The 9466-nt window shown below is 45.0% G+C and overlaps 1 pseudogene; it reads left to right on the plus strand.

Moving 5' to 3' along the window:
• Positions 1-8027: 8027 nt before the first annotated feature.
• LOC136515426 (calcium-transporting ATPase 4, endoplasmic reticulum-type-like) lies at positions 8028-9158 on the plus strand (annotated as a pseudogene).
• The last annotated feature ends 308 nt before the right edge of the window (positions 9159-9466 follow it).

Here is a 9466-nt window from a genome sequence, read left to right on the forward strand (position 1 = left end):
ACCATACCGTAGGGAGCCAAATCCATACATGACGAAAGGAGAGCCTGTTGCAGCACCGAAGAATCAACTTCCTCTAAAATTCTTGATATACCAAGATCCGTCGCCGAGAGGAGGGCTTTGGCGCAAGCTATGGCTTCAGCTGACAAAGCATCGGGCACGGCACTTAGTCGCTATCTCATCAAATATTTAGATATATACATGAAGTATTAAATATAGACTAATTATATAGTTTGTGACTAATTTGCGAGACGATTTTTTTTGAGCCTAATTAGTCTATGATTTGACAATGTTTTGCTACAGTAAACATATGCTAATAACGAATTAATTAGGTTTAAAAAATTCGTCTCGTAAAGTACTGACGAATTATGTAATTTGTTTTTTTATTAGTATCTAAATACTCTATACAACATTCTCCCCATACATCAACTAAATTTTAGTCGCCCATCGAAACACGCCCTTACATAACTAGCTCCCGCCACGGTGGTGGGTGCCCGTAACGAAGAGAGAAGAAAAGCAGGCATGCGGTTGCTCGCAACGGAGAGAACGGCTTCCCCTCCAGCAGTGGGGCCCACTCCTATTTCTACCCGCCTCTCCGCTCCAGGTGCTTAGATTGATTGGCAGGTGGGTTCGGAAGTACCGGGCCTACGTGTCATCAGGACGCGTGTGCTGCATGAGGGTGTTTGGTTTCCCTCCTCAAATTTAGCCTCGGATACGTGGATACTAATTTAAAGAAACATAGATTAATTATAAAACTAATTGTATAGATTGAGACTAATTTACGAGACAAATCTATTAAACCTAATTAGTCCATGATTTGATAACGTGGTGTTACAGTAAACATGTGCTAATGATGAATTAATTAGGTTTAATAGATTTGTCTCGAGGGTGATGGTAGCTTCAATAGTGATGGCAAATATTATTTAAAAAAACAGTGATGGCAAATATGCGTAAGTTGATGGGTTCCAAGCGTTTGGTTTAGATGATAGACAGCCACTCATCCATCCTCATCTCCGAAAGTTTGATAAGCCCCAATTGATAGTTTGTTGTCTGTCTACTATACAATCATGTGTTTTATGCAGTTTGAACATAGGAATTTTTTTGCATCATAGATCACAGATCACAATTTTTTTCTATGGAAGGACAAATCACAGATCCGCCGCCGCCGCCGCTGCCGCCATTGCCATGGCATCACAGATCACAGATCACAATTTCATCATGCTACCGTATATGCCGCCGGAGACGAAGACCGCGAGGAGCAGGCACGTGGCGACGCTCGCATACGTGAAGATGGTGGCCCGGAGCATGTCGTTCCACAGTGCCGCGACGTCCGCCTCTAGACTGACGTAGAACATGTAGAAGATGCGCACCTCCGACACATAGCGGCTGTAGGTGTCCTCCGCGTTCTCCACGTCGACGTGCACGATCACGTCATGTAGGCCCAGGCTTCCCACGATGATCCCCGCCTAGAAACCGAACGAACACAAATTATTAAGGGAGAGATAAAAAAATACATGTGTTTTTCGGTGCTAAAACACATGTGTGTTGTATAGCATTTCTGTTGTTGAAAAGTTAAGTTTTGTTTGACATCTCCCCCTACAATCCTAAGGTGAACCCCGGCAGAGCAACCAGGCCACGTCACCCGAATTTTTTGATTGGCCATGTCTTCCCAAAGGGTCCTTTGCTTGGTCTCCCTTTAGCCACGTCGCCCCAGAATCCTTGTCCGTGTAATTATCTACCGCTCCCTTCCCTTCTCGATGCAAAAAAAAACACCAACGCACAATTCTCCTCGTCCTCTCTCTCTCTCTCCGTCGCTCCTGAGGCGATGGCGAGCAGGGCGACGGCGCCCCCCCGCTGTCGGAGCACCGGCGACCCTCCCCTCTCTCCTGCCTCCGCTCCTCCCTCGCATCTCTCTGCCTTCCCTCCATTTCTCTCCCTTCCCTCCCGAAGCGACGACGGGCGCGACGCGACGACGACGGCACCTGCTACGGCAGCTGCCTCCCTTCCTCCCACCCCCCGTGCGGGCGGACCCCCGTGGCACGGCGTGCGCGCTAAATGGGGCGGCGCGGGTGGTCTGGGCCCCGCGCGGCCGCGGCTGCCCCCCTATGCGCGACCTCCTGCGGCCGGTCGGCGTGGCTCCGCTCTCCCTCGGTCCGTCCGTGCTCCCGGCCACTCCGATGTTCCTCGGGTCGTCCCCTCGTCGGTTTGGTTCCTCCCCTCTCTCTTCTTACCTCTCCCTGTGGGATCTGCCTCTCCCAGCGCTCGCGGAGGCTCGCTCTCCTTCGCTATGGACGACGATCTATATGCAGACGAGCTGTTCGCCTCTAATAGACGAAACCCTACCTGGGTTCGTATTGATCAGTTTGGCGTCAACAGATTGGGTCTCTGTTGCTTTCGCCTCTTACTAATAGTTGATTTCTGCTCTCTGCTGACAAACCATTCTCCTGCCCATAAGATGGCCAAGCCACGATGAGAAGGTTCAGCATCCCCACTCTAGCAGCTCTGATTTTTTATTCAAAATTGATCCTGCTACTGTATTAATTGTGGATGTGACCTGTACATGATCTATATGTGCAGAGTATCTCATTTATCGGATTTGTGGACATTGGTTCTAATTTTTTTGGGGGTTCTGGTTGTAGTGGTGGCTTTTTTAACCAAAAAAAAAAAAAGCTCAGCATACTGGTTTAGGGTTGCGCGCTATTGCCTTTCAAAGCTTACGGATTACATTTGTTACATAACTAATAGTCCGTTGCCTAATTCAAAATTTTGTTGTACAGCCTGTAGCATGATTTCTTTTATTAGTCTAAACTTCACTCATGAAAGGCAACATTCAGGTGCTTTGTATTTCCTACTGTTTTTGTAGCCTGCTAATGACCACTTCGATTGGTAACCATCCTTCAATCTGGCCACCATCACCATTCCTTCTTGCTGATCCATTTGTTCTCATGCCTATGATCAGATTCTTCGTACCCATGCTGATCTGCACTACCCAGCGATGATCAAGGTCTTGTGATTCTGATTCTGATTCTGATTCTGATTCTGATTCTGATGTCTTATACTCCAAGACCTTGAACAAATGATGATTCATGCGTTTTTGAGGCCTCTAAAATTTTTAAAGCTTCCCTTTGCAATCTTCTTAGTCTATGATCTGGCCCTTTGTATTGATTTTACTTTGATTTTCGTAATTTTGTTTAGGCGAAATCGATAACTGGTTTCGATCTAGGCGCCATTATCATTCCTTCCTACTGATCCATTTGTTGTTATGCCTATGATGAAATTGTTCGTACCCATTTATGATCTACAATATAAGACAATGATCAAGATCTTGTGAGAGACTCGACATTTTTCATCTATTCTGATGTCTAGATACTCCAAGATCTTCATCACGTGATGATTGATATATTTCTGAGGCCTTTAAATTCTTTAAAGGTTTCCTTTGCCTATGATCTCGGGCCTTTGCCTTGCAGTCTTCTGTGGTTGGTATACAACAGATCATGCTCTTTCTACGTTTTGCCGAGGTTTTAAGATATATTGCCATTCCTGTTGTCAAGTCTGGGAAACAAAACTCACCTATCTGGTTAGTAGTAGCATGTCTGCAAATCTGTTCATGATGCCATATTAAACCATAATACAGTTTTCTTAAACACATTTCACAACATCATAAAAGAGGTGTTTCATAGATTTCCAATTGATCAGGTTGGGCCGGCTTATTACAACATTCCACATTCGTCGACTCAGAGGACTAATCAAGCCGGTACTAGCCATCAAGAAGCAGCACTAACTGGTAATGATGATGTCCTGGCAATTTAGAGCTCATCTGAGCAAATTTAAGGTGCCACCACCAATCAAGTACAAAATAATCCTAGATCAACGGATTTTGGCACATCAGGCCAAATACCGTCGTCGGCTCAAAAAATAGCGCCATCAATTCAAAGGATTCGTAGAGATACAGATCACAGCATCTACAACCAGAGACTTCAAGCAGCAAACCAGCAAAGGACCCAACAGATAGAGATTCCACAATGGTATCATTATGGCACAGATTACAATACCCTTCATATGATTCTAAATTCGGGGTATCAAGGTATCCAGAATTTTAATCCACAGATGGGTCAGCAATTGCAGAGAAATTCAAATTCAAATGCTAATGAGTTGTTGCTTAGAGTGACTGAGATGATGAAGAATCAGTTCGGTTTAAAGCCAAAACGGCAGACCTTCTCGTACAAACGTCCTATATCCAGAATGGTATGATTTGGTCGCTCTTTCTATAAATTACAAGCTCCCGAAGTTTTCTAAGTTCACTGGTCCAAGATAGTATAAGCACAATAGAACATGTCAGTCGGTATCTTACATAGTCGGGCGAAGTATTCATTGAAGATGCCCATCGAGTTCGTTTTTTCTCCTTGTCCCTATTAGGACCAGTCTTCACTTGGTTTTCATCGTTGCCAGTTAACTCCATTGCTAATTAGACTGACCTAGAGAAAAAGTTTCATACATATTTTTACACTGGGATAGGAGAAAAGAAAATTATAGATTCGACGACTATAAGGCAGAGAAGTAATGAATCGGGCACCGAGTTTCTTTAGAGATTCCGATAGACCAGAAATTTATGCTTCTCATTGAACTTGACCGATGATCAGCTAGCTGCATTGGCCGTTCAAGGAATATTGCCAACATGGAGAGAGAAGCTGCTGGGATAAAAGTTTGACAATTTAGGTCAGTTGACTCAACGAGTGGCAGGGCTCAATAGCCAATTCTAGAATATACGCAGAGATACCCGATTTCAGAAGAATGCCGTAATTATCGAAACCTATAATCCATATTCAGTTGATGACGGCTATGAAGACGATGAAGAAGAAGAGGTTGCCGCGGCTGAATAGAATTGGGGTAAGAAGATAATAATGGTGCCAAACCCTTGGGGAAGAGGAGTCGAAGAAAGCTATGATTTCGACGTCACAAAATCGGACAAGCTCTTTGATTTCTTACTTGAGAAAGGACAGATCAAGTTGCCCGATAATCATGTTATGTTGCCTCCCGATCAGTTGAAGAATAAGAAGTTCTACAAATTTTACAATGTTACTTCTCATTCTACTAATGAGTGCAGAGTTTTCCTGGCAACATATACAGACGGCTATTCAGCAAGGAAGGCTCAAATTTGATACACCTCAAAAAATGAAAGTTGATGATAATCCTTTCCCAAGAGATTAGAACATGGTTGATGCTAGGCTGCTTAAAGGGAAGACTTAAAGTCCTAACATCAACTAGGCCCAAAGAAGCCGGAACCATTGACCCAAAGATGCAAATATTGGCTAATGAATATAGAGAGATTAAAAGACATCGTGACCAATAGAAGAGCTGATATGAGCCAGGAAAGACGTCAAGGGATGGGGTGATAAGGCCGCTTGTCACATCTCAAATTTTGTTGGAATGAAGGTCTGAAATTGCCTAGAGTGCAGTGAGCAATATTGGGAGTTCAGACAATCTCAAGCCAACTACCGGTCTATCCATGCTCGAGATGAGTATCATCATAATATGGATCGGTGCTTAAAAAATAGAAGTGTTTATGATCAGCTTGGGAAGTGAGTTGTTGATCAAAACTGGACCGATTATGAAGAAGAAGATAATGAAGAAGAATACATTTGGCAGGAAGGACAATGGTGTCCAGGAGGTTTGATAAGAAGCCAGAAAAGGAGGGTGCAACGCCTAAGGAACAGAGAGTTAGAACAGGTTCAGGCATCTAGTAGACCTCAATGTGGCGTGCTAAACAAACAGTCAATAGGGGTCAACCATCGGCTAATATTCAAATGACTTTTCTATTGTCATTGGAATTTAGAGCTCCAGCAGACCAAGAAGTCTATTTGGATTTTGATGAATCGGAGTACGAGGAAATAGTTGTCAAGTTAACAGTGATACAACAGGCTATATTCAATAAGCCAATCAAATATTGGCACTTAAAGACTCTATATGTAAAAGGTTTTGTTGATGGGAAGACGATGAGCAAGATGTTGGTGGATGGAGGTGCTTCTATCAATCTTATGCCATATATCACTTTTCGCAAGCTTGGCAAGGGACCAGGAGATTTGATTGAGACGGACATGATACTTAAGGATTTTGGGGGTAATGCATCTAAGACCAGGAGGGCAATGAATGTCGAACTGACAATCGGTAGTAAGACTTTACTCACCACATTCTTCATCATTGATGGAAAAGGTTCATATAGTCTACTCCTTGGTCATGACTGGATTCATGCAAATTATTATGTACCATCGACCATGCATCAATGCTTGATTCAGTGTCATGGAGACGATGTTGAGCTAGTTCGTGTTGATGATTTTGTAAGTATCGCAACAGCTGATCCAATGTATTGGGAGCTAGAAGACTTCGAGTTCTTTTTCTAACAAGCTATGGGAAGGAGGCTTCATTAAAGTCAATGATGAAAGCCAACAGTCAATCCAAGCAGTCGGCTTTGAGAATTTGTTTTAATGGATAATCCAATAGATGGTACAGATGGTAAACTAGGACATGACTTTACGTCGGCTGATGAATTAGAAGAGATAGATATTGGTTATAGGGATAGGCCTAGGCCGACATATGTAAGTGCGAAGTTGGATCCTGAGTATAAGCAAGAGTTAGTAGATTTATTAAAGGAATTTAAAGATTCTTTTACTTGGGAATACTATGAGATGCCTGGTCTAGACCAATCGATTGTTGAACATCGATTGTCAATCAAACCTAGATATCGGCCATTTAAACAAGCTCCAAGGAGATTCAACCCAAATGTTCTTGATGATATAAAAAAGGAGACTGAAAGGTTGCTAGAAGCGAAATTTATCCGACCATGCCGATATGCAGAATGGATATCGAATGTTGTTCCTATGTATAAGAAAAATGGGAAGTTAAGAGTTTGCATCGATTTTAGAGATCTGAACAAGGCTACACCCATGGATGGTTATCCAATGCCGATAGCCGATATGTTGGTAGATGCAGCAGCCAGGCACAAGGTTATTAGTTTCATGGATGGCAATGCAGGATATAACCAATTTTTCATAGCTGAGGAAGACGTAGCAAAAACAGCTTTCAGATGCCCTAGCGCAATCGGTTTATTTGAATGGGTTGTGATGACATTTGGTTTGAAGAATGCCGAAGCAACTTATCAGAGGGCAATGAATTATTTTTTCATAAGTTGATCGGTAAGATTGCTGAAATCTACATTGACGATGTGATGGTAAAATTCAAGGGGTATAAGGAACATCTAGCTAATTTGCGGGAGACTTTAGAGTGCACAAGAAAACATGGTCTAAAGATGAATCCCAATAAGTGTGCCTTTGGAGTATCAGCTGGATAATTTTTGGGTTTCATGGTCCACGAGAGAGTAATCAAAATTGGTCAAAAAATATAAAAGCAATTGATGAGGCAGTGCCCCCGACTACTAGAACTAAGTTACAATCTTTGTTTGGTAAGATTAATTTTATCATAAGGTTTATTTTAAATTTGTCGGAAAGAGTTCTGTCGTTTTCTCCCTTGTTGAAGTTGAAAAATGATCAATAATTTAAGTGGGGTGACATACAATAAAAGGCGTTTAAGGAGATAAAAGAATATATGAGATGTCCACATGTGTTGGTCCCTCCTTAGCAAGGTAAGCCTTTTAAGTTGGGGTTATTTGGATTTTTGCCATTACAATTTCTCAAGTTTTTAAGAATGTCATTACTATTCGTCTTATTGGGAACTTGCCATTACTATTTTGCTTTCTCCTCATCCTTGGCCTTTTCTACATCTGGAGCGTAGCTAGGCCCACCTGCAGGTGCCGTATTTTTATATGTGCCTGTATTGACCTATACGAGAGGATAAGGCTGAGCAGTCCGCTGCTAGTGCCGCGGCGCGTGCCGCTGCCTGGATTCCCATGACTCCGCCGCCCGTGCTTGCACTTTGCTTCATCCGTCCATCCCCAGTGTGGGCATTGCCATCCCCTACTTCGTCGGCTTGGTTCATTGCGGCGCACTCTGGTCTCCAGCTCTCCGCACCGCACGCCAATGAACCAACCACCCGACTCCTCCATCGCCGTAGCTCTGGTGCCCGCCACCGCCACCGGCGATGCGGATGACCTATCCACATTCTCGACATGGGCGCAGTTGGTGTCGAACTGCGAGGAGCGGCTGGGGGTCTCCATCACCCATGGCCTCTCCTCCACCAAGGCCGCGGCGTGGCTACGCGTCCACAGGGTGAACGAGCTGGTGAAGCACCTGGGCCCGTCGCCACTGCGGCTACTGCTGGACCAATTTGAGGACATGCTGGTGCGCATCCTACTCGTGGCCGCCTCCATCTCCTTCCTCCTCATGCTCTCCTCCTCCACCTCTTCAGGCACCACCCTGACGCTCATCACCTTCATCGAGCCACTCGTCATCTTCCTCATCCTCATTGTGAACACGGCCGTCGGGGTGTGGTAGGAGGCCAACGCGAAGTGGGCACTAGACACGCTGTGGGAGATCTAGTCCCACCATGTCATGGTCCTTTGCAATGGCGGCTAGGTCCCCGCGCTGCTCGCACGGGACCTCATCCCGGGCGACATCGTGTAGCTCCGCGTCGGGGATAAGGTGCCCGTTGACATGCGCGTCGTGACCCTGCTCACCTCCATGCTCCGCCTCGAGCAAGGGTCGCTGACCGGGGAGACGACGTCCGTTAACAAGACCTCTTGCACGTTGCTAGTGGAGGACACTGATATACAGGCTAAGGAGTGCATGGTGTTTGCCGACACCACCATCATCAATGGCGCCGTGCTCTGCATCGTCGCGCGCACCGGGATGGCCACAGAGATCGGCGCCATCCATGCATAGATCCACTAGGCATCGCAAGAGGACGACGACACACCACTCAAGAAGAAGCTCAACAAGTTCTGGGAGGCGCTCACTAAGATCATCGGCCTCATCTGCATGCTCATCTGGCTCATCAACGTCAAGTACTTCCTCACCTTCGACCTCTAGGGGGGATGGGTGCCTAGGAATGTCAGCTTCTCCTTCGAGAAGTGCACCTACTACTTTGAGATCGCCGTCACTGCCATACCTGAGGGCCTACCCGCCGTCATCACCACCTGCCTTGCGCTTGGGACCAAGAAGATGGCTGCCAGAAATGCGCTCATTAGGAAGCTGTTTCCAAGGCTGATGTGATCAAGCACATGCTGTTCATGCCAATGGGGAAGTGGATTCGTGCGTTGTTGGAATTTGACTTGAGGTACGAATCGGTTAAAGCAGTCAAAGGGCAAGTAATAGCCGATTTTGTCACTCAACATCATAAGCCAAGTATTGGCTATGTAGAGCCGATACCTTGGACGTTATTCTTTGATGGATTATCATGCAAGCAAGGTGGTGGCATTGGTATTATTATTATTTCACCTCGGGGGCAAGTTTTGAGTTTGCTTTTCCAACTAAACCAATGATTACCAACAACCAAGCAGAATATGAAGCTATTCTTAAGG

Source organism: Miscanthus floridulus, chromosome 17 (assembly GCF_019320115.1).
Source record: "Miscanthus floridulus cultivar M001 chromosome 17, ASM1932011v1, whole genome shotgun sequence".
Taxonomy (NCBI): Eukaryota; Viridiplantae; Streptophyta; class Magnoliopsida; order Poales; family Poaceae; genus Miscanthus; species Miscanthus floridulus.